This window comes from Impatiens glandulifera, chromosome 1 (assembly GCF_907164915.1).
Source record: "Impatiens glandulifera chromosome 1, dImpGla2.1, whole genome shotgun sequence".
Taxonomy (NCBI): domain Eukaryota; kingdom Viridiplantae; phylum Streptophyta; class Magnoliopsida; order Ericales; family Balsaminaceae; genus Impatiens; species Impatiens glandulifera.
In genome coordinates this window covers 42863842-42875980 of record NC_061862.1, presented here as the reverse complement: position 1 = coordinate 42875980, position 12139 = coordinate 42863842, and the positions used below count along the sequence as shown (strand labels likewise).

The window sequence follows — 12139 nt, the reverse complement described above, 5'->3', positions numbered from 1 at the left end:
AGAGCAAAAATTTCCTCGAAATCTACCCTTTGGCGCTGCACATATCCTTTTACGACGAGTCTCACCTTGTGCTTCACGATGTTTCCATTGGGATCCTTTTTAACTTTGAACACCCATTTAAGCCCGATGGCTAGATGACTAGTTGGAAGTGACACAAGCTCCCACGTCTTGTTCTCAAGAATCAACTTCATCTCTTCCTCTATTGCATCCTTGCAAGACACATTGGAAAGTGCCTTGTCCACACTTTTAGGCTCCTCAACCACAAAAACCAAAATCACTTACTTCGACACTAACGACCTCATCAGTAGGATTGTAGATGTCTTCAACCGGTCGATAACGTCGATGTTCTAAGTCGGTGTTGCGACCGTCATCATGTATTGACGGTGTGGCTCATTGGTTTTGCCTCAGACTAGGCACATGTGTTTGTGACTTTAGTTCCCGTGCACTAGATTCAAGCGTCAAAACAATGGTTTATGTGGGATAGACCATAGTGAATATAGCTGGTGTTGTTTCCATCTCCATGTTATCAGCTATCTCCTAATTCTAGACACAATGTTCCTCAAAAACAACGTCTCTAGTCACATATAACCGCTTCCTTGTTGGATCATACACCCGATAGGATTTTTCTCCCTCTTTCTAGCCCACTAGTACCCCCGACGTCGAGCGATCCGTGAGCTTGTGAATGCCCATACCGAGATTCTTCACATGTACTACGTAGCCGGAAGTCCTCAAATGATGTACGTTAGGCTTCCTCTTGTTCCACACCTCGTACATGCCTTCAACACTCCTTGTTGGTGCGCAGTTTAAGAGATATACAATCGTCTTTACTGCCTCTCCCCAGAACATACCCGATACTTTTATTGACTTCATAAGACAACACCCCATATCTACTATTATCTGGTTACGACTTTCTACGACGTCATTTTGTTGTGGTGAGTAAGAAGTCACAGTGTTGTTCTTAATACCGTTCTCCTCCCAAAATTCTTCAAATGCATAAGAATTGAACTCGCCTCCTCGGTCGGATCGGAATGCGAGCAATTTGCACTCGCATTCTGCCTCTACTATCACTTTAATCTTCTTGAAGTATCGCAACGCTTCGTCCTTCGTTTTGAGCACTCAAGCCACATATATCGACTAAAGTCATCGATTACAAGCAAAAAAATACTGTTTCCCACCTCCAATTGCTGGTGTGATCGAACCACATAGATCGATGTGAACTAACTCTAGCGAGCGCTGTGCTCGATATGAAGTGGTTTGTGGAAATGGAGTCTAGTGTTTTTTTTTCGAGCACACAACCATCACATAACTTCTCCATGTGCTCAATTTTTGGAATACCCCATACTAACCCCTTGAGCGAGAAATTTCGAAGAGCACTGAAATACATATGACTAAAGCGTGCATACCACAACCACGCGATATCATCATTTTGAGCCAATAGATATATCGGTGCTACGAGATTTAGTTTCATCGTGTAAAGTCGATTACGTGTTCACTGAACCTGAGCGAGTATTTTGCGTGAGTGATCAGAGATGCAAGGTACCCCATTTTCGATGACAATCTTGCAACTATTTTCGTCAAGTTGACCAAGTGTGAGGAGATTACTCTTTAGGCTTGAGATATAGAACAGATCAAATAGAATCCGATGGTTACTAGTGTCACATTCAATCATCATCATACCCTTTTCGTATATATTTACCACAGAATTGTTTCCAAACCGTACTTTACTCTTTACAGTTTCGTCAAGCGTTGAGAACACCATTTTGTCACTCGTCATGTGACTACTAGCTTCAGTGTCCAGGTACCACACGCCGTTAGTTGTATCCATGGGTACAACCTTTTCTTAATTTATAAATATCTTTTGTACGTCGTCGGCGGCTAATGTTGTGGTACATATTTGTGCCATCAGTAGCACCGAACCTTCATCTTCCTTGGAATTTGCTTCTACGAGATTCGCTTGCTATTGCTACTCTTGGTTTCATTTCGCCTTGCGATACTCCTTGGACCAATGACCAGGAATGCCACAGTACTTACAACTTCCCTTTTTTCGGTCATCGTTTTCACCTTTCTTGTTGACTCTATTGAATGAGCCTTTGCCTTGCTCACGTTGTCGTTGACAAGATCGCCATTCCTCTTTTGTGAGTAGTAGTCGCTCACTAGAAGATCTAACTTCATCGAGTTTTCTGTGCTCCTCTACGACTAGGAGCCAACCTATGAGTTCCTCGATGGACAACGTTTTCAGATCAACAAGTTACTCAATCGCCATCGCTATATTTTTGTATGCACACGTCACACTACGAAGGAATTTGAGCACTGCCTTATGCTCGGACACTAGATCACCCAACACTTCGAGCTCATTGACAATCACCGCAAGTCGAATGTTGAAAGCCTCCACCTTCTCGTCGTCTTTAAACGCGTGGTTTTCAAACTCCGTCCTCCATGTTTGCGCTTTGGCTTCTTGGAAATATTCAACTCCGACTCGCATGATTTTTAGTGTGTCCCATGCTTCCTTGGCTGTCTTTTTCCTTCCAAGGGTTTGGATCAACTCCAGCGGCACTAGCTGGAGAAGTATCGACATAGCCCGTCGATCTTCTAGAAGACCTCTTGGACCATTTTCAACGAAAACTCATAAACCTTGCGCTTGTAGATGCACCTTCATTAGGATCGCTCAATCCACGTAGTTAGTCCGCGTGAGAGGCGTGAAGTGCATCACCCCTTCGTTCTCCCAGCCTATGTTCATCACTTCTTTTCCTTTTCCTGCCATCGTTGAAACATATCGAACACCGTACAACTCTGATACCACTTGTTGTTGCAGAAAAAAATATGTAGTGAAAAGAGCAAAGCTTTTTTGTATTTTATCAAGCTCTAGGCATATCCTATTTATACTTATAATTAGGGGTATAAACGAGTCGAGCCGAGCTCGAACTAGCCTTGGCTTGAGTTTGGCTCGGCTAGAGCTCGAGCTCGATAGAACTTTCAATATTAAGCTCAAACTCAGCTCAATCATATAACCATAGGTTTGAGTTCGGATTGAAAGACTCGAATTTAAATATATTTATATATTATTTTTTTTAAATTAACACTACATAAAAATGCTTAATTAGCGACGAATAATTACTGACGTATAACTAATGTCGAAAATATTCTACGGATATTGCGACGTTTAATCCACGAAAAACACAAACCGTCGCAAATATTAATTAACGAAGAAAACTTTGTCGTAAAAAATAAAGATTTTTATTTGTAGTCAATTATCGTCGCTAAATTAAAAGATAAATTTCCATATCAAAATTCGTAAATTAATTCCTACTCTATTTTGGATGAAATTTTAAACAAATATATTTAGTGTCAATATTTTTTAAGTTAGTAAAAAAATCGTAGAAAAATATCTAGTATGAAAATTTCGTTGCAAATTTTCGACGTTATATTCGACCGTTTTGTTTTTCCTAAATTCCATTAAATTGAAATTCATAGATAAAATCTTAAGTAATAATAAAATAAATCAAAATATAATTATTTTAATATTTTTATATATAGTTAACTCTAATTAATTTAATAAATTATAAATATAATTAATTTATAAATAAAATAAAATATTTAATATTGTAGTAAAAAAATTCGTGAATAATATCTAATATAATTATAAATTAAATATATAACTAATTAGTTTATATTTATATATATAAATAAGATAAAATCTTAATTAAATAATAAAACAAATTAAATATAATTATTTTAAACTATTCTTTATCTGGAGTTAACTATAATTAATTTAGTAAATTATATATATATAATTATTTTGTAAATAAAATAACATTTAATATTACTTTAACAAAATCCGTTAATATAATATTGGGGCGTCGTATATTACATAGATTATCTTCGTAGTCGAAATATCCGTAGAAATTTGGATAATATATTAAGCCCACTCTTACCTTATACATCATGTCCTCTTCACTGACTTTCGAATTTCATTCGTACCAGGAAATTTCCAAAATCTCCTCCTCTATATCATTGGTATCATTTCTCCCAAGATTCAATAAAATTTCAAATCCCTCAAACTCCAAAATCTAGATAGAAGGGAAATTTGATGAAATGACCCTACTAATAGCCTTAATTCCAAAAAAGGTCCGCACCTGATAATGTTTACAAAATGGGCATTTTTGCCCTGCGAAAAGTCTGTAATACCCCTCGCGTACCTATTTTACCGCTATATTACGAGAAATGCCATTCACGCATTTTCATCTAAAAAGCGTGAGTTGATTAACGCGTTTTAGATGAAAATGCGTGAATGATATATTTCTCGCATTTTGTATTTCTCACATTTGATATTTCTCGCATTTGGTATTTCTCGCATTTGGTATATTTTTCGCATTTGATGTATTTCTCACATTTGGTATATTTCTCGTATTTGGTATATTTCTCGCATTTTGTAGAAAGTGAATATACCAAATTTTGGTGACCATAATCTCCAGCCATATGTTTTCAACTCATCTACATTTTGGCATATGTGTCTCATGGAGTATCACAACCAAACATTCAAGCCTATCACAAATTTTAGCTCATGGAGTATCACAACCAAACATTTGGCAGAAAAATGGAATGCCTACAAATTTTTACATTCAAGACTATCACAACCAAACATTTTAACTATTGGGACATTTTACATTAACTTTGTTCTTTTATATTGGGACATTTTATAATAATTTTTTTCGATTTTGCTTACTAATGATAAATTTTAATTTGTCTTTGAAGATAACTAAGAACATCCGACCAACATAGAAAGGGCGTTTATAGAAATTTTCATTCATTATTTGATAAATACTTTCACATGGAATTTAAGAGGCATTTTTGTGTATTTTTTACATTTAATCTATTTGTCTATTCAATATGTTTTCTTTACTAGTATGATTTTGGAAATAATAAAATAAGTTTGTAAGCAAAACCCATTACTTGCCAAGAATAAAAATAATATCTTGGAACAATTTCAATCCATTTTTAGTATTACTGGATAATAACTTAGGGCACTGAAAGACTTAAATGATAAGTATGAAGTTTACGATACAACTAATAAGTAATGTTTTCACATAGGTCTTCTAGAAACATACAAAAAAATAAAGAAACCAGACCTTTGGAAAGCAACAGCCCTGAAATGGATTACGGTTTGAATCCTTTGTATCTTCACATGACAGCATGTTTGAACTTTGCATCGTACTCATACGGTTGCTGTACATCAAAACAATAAAAAAAAATACATAATCATACACTATCTTGGCAGGATTAAATAAATTACCAATAAAAACAGGATTAAAAAGGAGGCTTACCAAAAATACTGTTGAGATCATCTTGCGTGCAAACCACCTCTTATGCATTGCTGCTTGAGCAGCTGCAGAAACTTGAATAGTTTCGAATCGAAGATATACATAACCAACACTATTCCTGTATTCAGTGAATTGGGGATCATTAAATCAGTTTTAAAGTAAGCTAAACTCAATAATATTCCTGCATATTCTTTTCCGATATCAAATGCATCAATAAATATACTTGTCAACATGAATATGCAAAACTGGACCATATTTGGAACATTCTGCCTCAACATCATCTTTGATTTCCAAATCATACTCTGGGTCCATCTGCAACATAGTTGTAAAATTAAGTCTCAAAACAGAACAAAAAAGTGATTTGGAAAAAAAGAAGAAAAAAATACCTCCATGGTCGGATCAAACATATTCTTCAAGAGGAGACATTCACCGGGGATTCCAATAGGCTCCGACACCACAATTGTTGGAAGAAGTGCAGCAGGAATGACAGCTTGTCCATTCATGGGTAAGGGTAAGGTAATAGCCTGTTGACTTAAAGTTACCCCATTTAGCGCTGGTACTCTAAGAGACCCCGTAATACTACAAGAACATCATATGATAATAAGATCTCTAAGAATGAACTTGATCAAATTCAAAACTCTTTAGATCAAATTCAAATCAACAGTAGGCACAACAAATAAACTTACCTGGACGTAGTTGCTCCCATCGTCGCAACTTCATTTCCATGATAACCATTTCTAATATAGATAATGTCATTGTAGCCTGAGTATACCTGGGCCATCATCAAAGCCAGTTCATTGGCCTCTATACTAGAATTAGTGAAGAAAGCAACCTAGAAAAACGAATCAAAGTTAAAACAGAATCCTATAAATTATCATCACATAACTGATTATCTAAATGAATGAAAAGTTAACCTTAAGATCACCTGGTAGCTTTGATACCAAAGCCTCAACAAAATCGGTGATAGCAGGATGCAAATAGAGTACAGTAGAATGTTGCAACCGCTTCATCTAGCTAATAACAACATCAAGCACATCTGGATGACAATGGCCACAACTAACCGTTGCAATTCCCCCAAACGCATCTAGATATCGACGTCCATCCTCATCAAACAAGTACTGCATCTTTCCATCTACCAAATTTATCTATAGGAAATAAAAAAATATACACTAATCAACATTCAACTTCAATCCTAGGTTAAATCAATTACATATAGAGACATCTAGAGGCGGAGAAGATTGAATATCAACCTTGTTTCATCCCAAATTCTTCAGTAAATTAAAACCGAATCAATATCACCTCTTAACAGGACATTTAATGAGAGAAACATCATTCATTCAGATGCTACATTGAATAACCGTCACCGAAATACATATATAATGAATGAAATCGTAATATGTAAACTCTTACAGGATTCTTATACATTTGCCAACTTTATCAAATGTGGGCCTTTTTTAGGATTAGGCCTCTTATGGTCATTTCATCAAATTTCCCATATGGAAAGGAAAGAAGAGAGAATTCAGAGTAGTAGTAATGGAATTCGAATATATCAACGATTAGTTAGCCACAATGATATGTCTTCCATCGCAGACCTAAACAAGTTCGAGGCCGATACAAGAGGAGAATTCGGTATTGGATCTGCCGCACAATACAGTTCTACGGATCTCAAGTGATAATACATTTCTTGTGCCGATTTTATTTGCATCTTATCTCTTGTTGCAGAAAAGCATTCCATGTAAATGAAAATTTCAAGTGAGGTCCTCATTCGCCTGTTTGTTAGAATCTGAATGTATATGATACAGAAGAGCCAATTTCACATCTGCGGACAGGAGAGAATCTGATTTCAGGAAAGATTCAATGAAATTTCCAAAATCTCCTCCTCTGTATCATTGGTATCATCTATGCAATTGGTATTATTTCTGCATAGATTTCATTGGGCAGAACCTCTCCCGTCTTCTAATTAACTTCTCCTATTCACTGAAATCTTGTCTTATTTCCCTTCTCTCATTCTATGCCTCTTTCTACATACAGATTTGTCCTTCATATGCTTCTAGCCAGCGAGGATTCATGATTTCTTCTATTTCAACTTAGTTTTTCAAGTTGTATGGTAAGTTGTGTTTCCTCTATGACTGAGTTTAATTGAATGAATCAAGGATCTTTGAACGTGTTTTAATGTCAATCTAGTTAATCAAATAATGTGTGAAATTTGTAAAATTTCGTTGAATCGATGCTGAATTTTACCTTAATGTAGTGAATTCTAACAGTTGAGTGGAATTGTATTTAGCAAGTTTCATTTATTAATTCCTGAAAAATTGTTGCACCAGTCATCTGTGTTTTTGGTTATTTCCTTTCATTTCATAAAGACTCATTTGATTAAATATAGTGAATCCATTCTCTAGGGAACAATCTGTGACATCAATGCAAAAACTTCTCTCGTCAAAGAATCTAAAAATGACTCGATGAGATGGCCAGTGAGATAAGCAGCCTACAAACTATTGCATCTAAGTTGAAGGTCTGTTTTCATCTGTTAATGATGTATCTTATCTATTTTATTTGTATAATATAACTTCTACAAATCTTTTATATTTGTTCATTATTTTAGGGAGAATCCTTACAGGCAGTGAACATATTATGCACTTGAAAGAAGAGGTGTTTAATTTTGATGATGTCTTCTACATTTCTTTTACTTAAAATTTTGTTGATTTGATTGTTCACGTTATAACATTATTACTAGTTTAGGTTCGATTTCTTTGGGCTACTATGAGAAGAAGCAACTTTAATGTTAACATTCTGGAGTCTAAAGCAAAAGATAACAAGGAAAATCTAAACATTGTTGTTTCCCAAGTTCAGAAGGTTTGAGATTTATATCATTTTTATTCTTTTTTCTTAAACTATACTATGTTCTTGATTGGAGATGTCTTTTTATTGAGGTTGTGTGTATGTGTACATGAAGAAAACTTGAATAATTGGCCATTTCCTCTTAAGCAAACTAGCCATTACAGACAAAAGGTTTGAAAACATGAATGCGCTTCATGTATTAATAGAGATTCTACTTCATAACATAATCGGTTTCCAGTCTCATTATATGCAGTTGGTAGGGATCCTTTATTTATCTCTTGTCGTATATTCCTCTGAAGTGAGAGACGTTTAAACTCTTCCTTGCATTTTTATTCATAATCCCCTCAATCAAGATACATCACTTCATTATTTGATGATTCAATTAGTTCTACTCTTACACATATTTGAATAGCATATCAATGATAATGAAGTCTTAAATTTTTGAATTGGTGTTTGAATAAATTTTGTTTCCAAATGTGAAAAGTGTTTCTAAATGGGGATATATTTATGCATGATAATAGAAATGGATTAGATCACCTAGAAAAAAAAAATATAGTATTAACTAACATATACTCCAAATCTTATCTGGTTAAGGTTTACATCCTTGGAATTTCTATCACATCCTTGTTCTTATTTTACTTTAGTTTTATTTATCATGTGTTGTACCACCTTGTTGCAGATGGAACAGTGGATTCAAATTCAGTAACTTGAACAAACTCTTGCTATTGTGAAAGTATTATAGACAATCTCTCTACTTAATTGTATTGTAATAAAATCAGTTATATACTGCCATTGATCTTCGTAGGTTCAATTCAGATCAGGACACTACATGTTTAGAGAGGAGAAGGCAACTTATTCTCAAGATTCACAAAATTAAAAAACCAGAACCATTGTTTAAAGAATTGGTTGGTATCATTTCTTCCAAGAACTTTTATAGTCTTTAATTTATATTTTATGATATAGAATTTATCAAAACAATTGTTGATTTGTCAAAAAAAAATGAAAATATGGAAATTTTGAGGCAAAAGTTCTCTGGGAGTTAGGTTGATAGGATTTTGAAAGCAGAAGCTCATATAAAAAAGATAAACGAGTAATTAAAGAGGACATGATTTTCATGTTACTTAAGTGTGCTTCTATCTTATTCTATTGCTCTTCGTAGAAATCTCTTTATTCAATTGCATAATCGGATGTTATAATATTTTATCTTTAAAAAGCCAAGTACATGATAAGGTATGAATATCAATTCTACTAATTATATGTTACGTTATTGTCAAGTTATTTGAAATTATAGTTAAAATTTTGTTATTATTTATGCACTAGTTATTTATTATTGCTATTAAGTAATGTTAATTGGTGTTGATTTGAATTTAATATAAAAGTCTTTATAATTAATTTTGAATTTGATTTAAATTGATTGCAGTTTCGAGTTTTGTTCTTTCGTCGTTGATGTGTTTGAAGATCGAAGCTTTGTTGAGACGTTTTGATATATTCGTTGCTTAAAAAATTAATTTATTTATTGATTGTGTTAGTATAATTAACCGTAATTTCAGGAATATCATTTAATATATAAAATATGTTTTAATTTTAATAACTTTTGTTTAAAGTTTAATTTGAATTTATTTTGTGATAATGGATTATGTTATTTTGTTTTAGGTATATTTTAAATGTATTTTGTGACAATAAAAAATTGATTATATTATTTTGTTTTATATTTAGTTTTAATATAATTTATTTAAATATAATATAATAATTTAGGTAAATAAATTAAATTATAAAATAGTTTAAAAAATAAAAATTCCAACGGATATTCCCATAAATAAGTTGGGATGAGCAGTAGAAATAAATGTTGAAAAAAATTAGAAAAACTAACTATTTCATCAAATAGTGTCGCAAGTCTCATTGCCAATATAGCGTCGCAAACACTGTCGCCAATATTTTTTGGACTAAATATTTATCCGTAGGGTATTAGAGACACTCATATTTGCAAAACAATTATTTACATGTAAAAACCGTCGCAAATTATATATTCGTCAGAAATTCCGTCAATAAATTACGTCGCAAATACATTGTTTCTTGTAGTGTAATCAAAACTTAAGTCACCATTCATCAATCACTAGTTCACCACACAAATATTTTAAATCCTTAGTTACATATTAATAAAAACAGACACACATAAATCAGAACATAGTTCATCAAAATAAAGATTGTTGGGTTTTGTGGACCGTAGAATGATATGCAAATGGAAGTTGAGAGTCTTCTCAAGAAGAATACTTTCAAGTCGTGTATTGTATTTGAGATTAATTTGAAAACATATTAGACTCTATTAGGTTTATACTAAGAAATTAAATAATTTATAGTGAAATAAAAATTGTTTTATATTTTATAAAAATATAATATTTTGAGATTGCATATATTAAATAACATTACAATATAATTATATTTTGATTTTATTTTCAAAAATTATGTTTATATAATTAAATTAATAACAAATTTATTTATTTCCTTGAAAGTATTATATAATATATATTTTTTTAATTTATAAATATTAATTTGATATATCTTGATATACCAAAATATTAAAAATTTCATACCTTTACCGTACCAATAATTTCGGTATTAGTATCATACCTTACTTTTTTTCGGTGTACCAAAAAAATAATATCCTCGATATATTGCGGTACGATATTTTTGATATACCTATATCGGTAATATCTCTCACCTCTATTTACGATATTTATTTACTGTTTATTATAATTTTATACCAAATATGATTAAAAAGTAAAATATAATAAAACAAATTATATAATTATGCTCGAAAAAGTTCGACGAGGCATCAAGCGAGTCTTACCGAAGCTCGAATTCGGCTCAAATCTTAAACGAGCTGGTTCGAGCTCGGCTCGAATACGATTTTGACCAAACTCGAATCGAAATTTGATCGAGCGGCTCATGAGCAACTCAGCTCATTTACAATCCTACCTACAATATTGAATTGAAAAGGAAATAAATAACGAAATACAATCTAATTTAATCAAATCAAAATTCAAATTCATTTGGCCCCAGAACTTTTGTCAATGTCTACAACTTTATATTCGGCCAACTTTTTATATAAAGTTTCTATTTGCAACTTTTGAGAAATTCCTTAGTTATTGTTTGGATTCCTTTTATGCCAAACAACATTATTCTTCTAATTGGAGCCTTCAAACAATTTTATAAAAATTCCAATAATTCAGAAATTGTCTAAAAAATTATTTTCATTAAAAATAATATTTTTCTATAATTTTTTAGGTCCGTTTAAAAAATGGATTATTTTGGAAAGCTCGTTTCGGGATCTCCATAGCCCGGAAAATTATGAAATTTTCGTAGTAGGTTCATAATTTTTTTTAACCTTCATGGAAATCCTCAAAATTTTCTTAACACTTTCGAAAAAAAACTCGTTTTTATCAAAGTCGTATTGGGTGTCTCGTAACCCCGAAAAGTTTCGTAATCGAGAGTAAAGTGTTTCTAAAAATACGTTCGATATGCAAAAGAACTCTCGAGATTTTCCAACTCTTTAGGGAAATTCTTGATTTTGGTTGTTGCATACTTTGGGGCTCCAATTTCCCCTCTTCGTTTGTTTAATCGACATTCTCGTGAACTTGTGAAGTCCTTAATGTGCAAGAATTCATAGTCTATCGACAAACAAATATTCAAGAAAACTAGTGGATGCGAGAGTTCACCTTGTGGTTCACATGTGTGCCCAATGAGAACATTCGATCCATTTTATATTCTTAAAGCCTATGAATATCTAACGAGAGTCCAAAATCACCTTTGTACTAAGCATATAATATCATTTTAAATAGACTTAAGACACGATAAATGGATATTCAATAACTATAATGACTTGATTCCAACCTTCATTGGAATCTAATCAAAAGTTAGGATCACTCCTACTGGATTAGAGACAAGGTTAGGGCATTTACAAGCAAAATAATTTTGAGCTCAAA

General features: G+C 32.7%; 1 long non-coding RNA gene across 6 annotated transcripts; it reads left to right on the top strand.

The window, feature by feature from the left end:
• The first annotated feature begins 6806 nt into the window (after positions 1–6806).
• LOC124921963 lies at positions 6807–9713 on the top strand. 6 transcript variants are annotated; one of them, XR_007097747.1, is made up of 8 exons: positions 6807–7228; positions 7350–7425; positions 7702–7830; positions 7921–7967; positions 8058–8171; positions 8836–8889; positions 8973–9065; positions 9577–9713. It is a non-coding gene; the product is annotated as an uncharacterized LOC124921963 (long non-coding RNA). The 6 variants fall into 6 exon arrangements; XR_007097746.1 differs by having other exon boundaries at positions 8962–9065; XR_007097748.1 differs by lacking the exon at positions 8836–8889 and having other exon boundaries at positions 7718–7830; positions 8962–9065.
• Positions 9714–12139: the final 2426 nt, after the last annotated feature.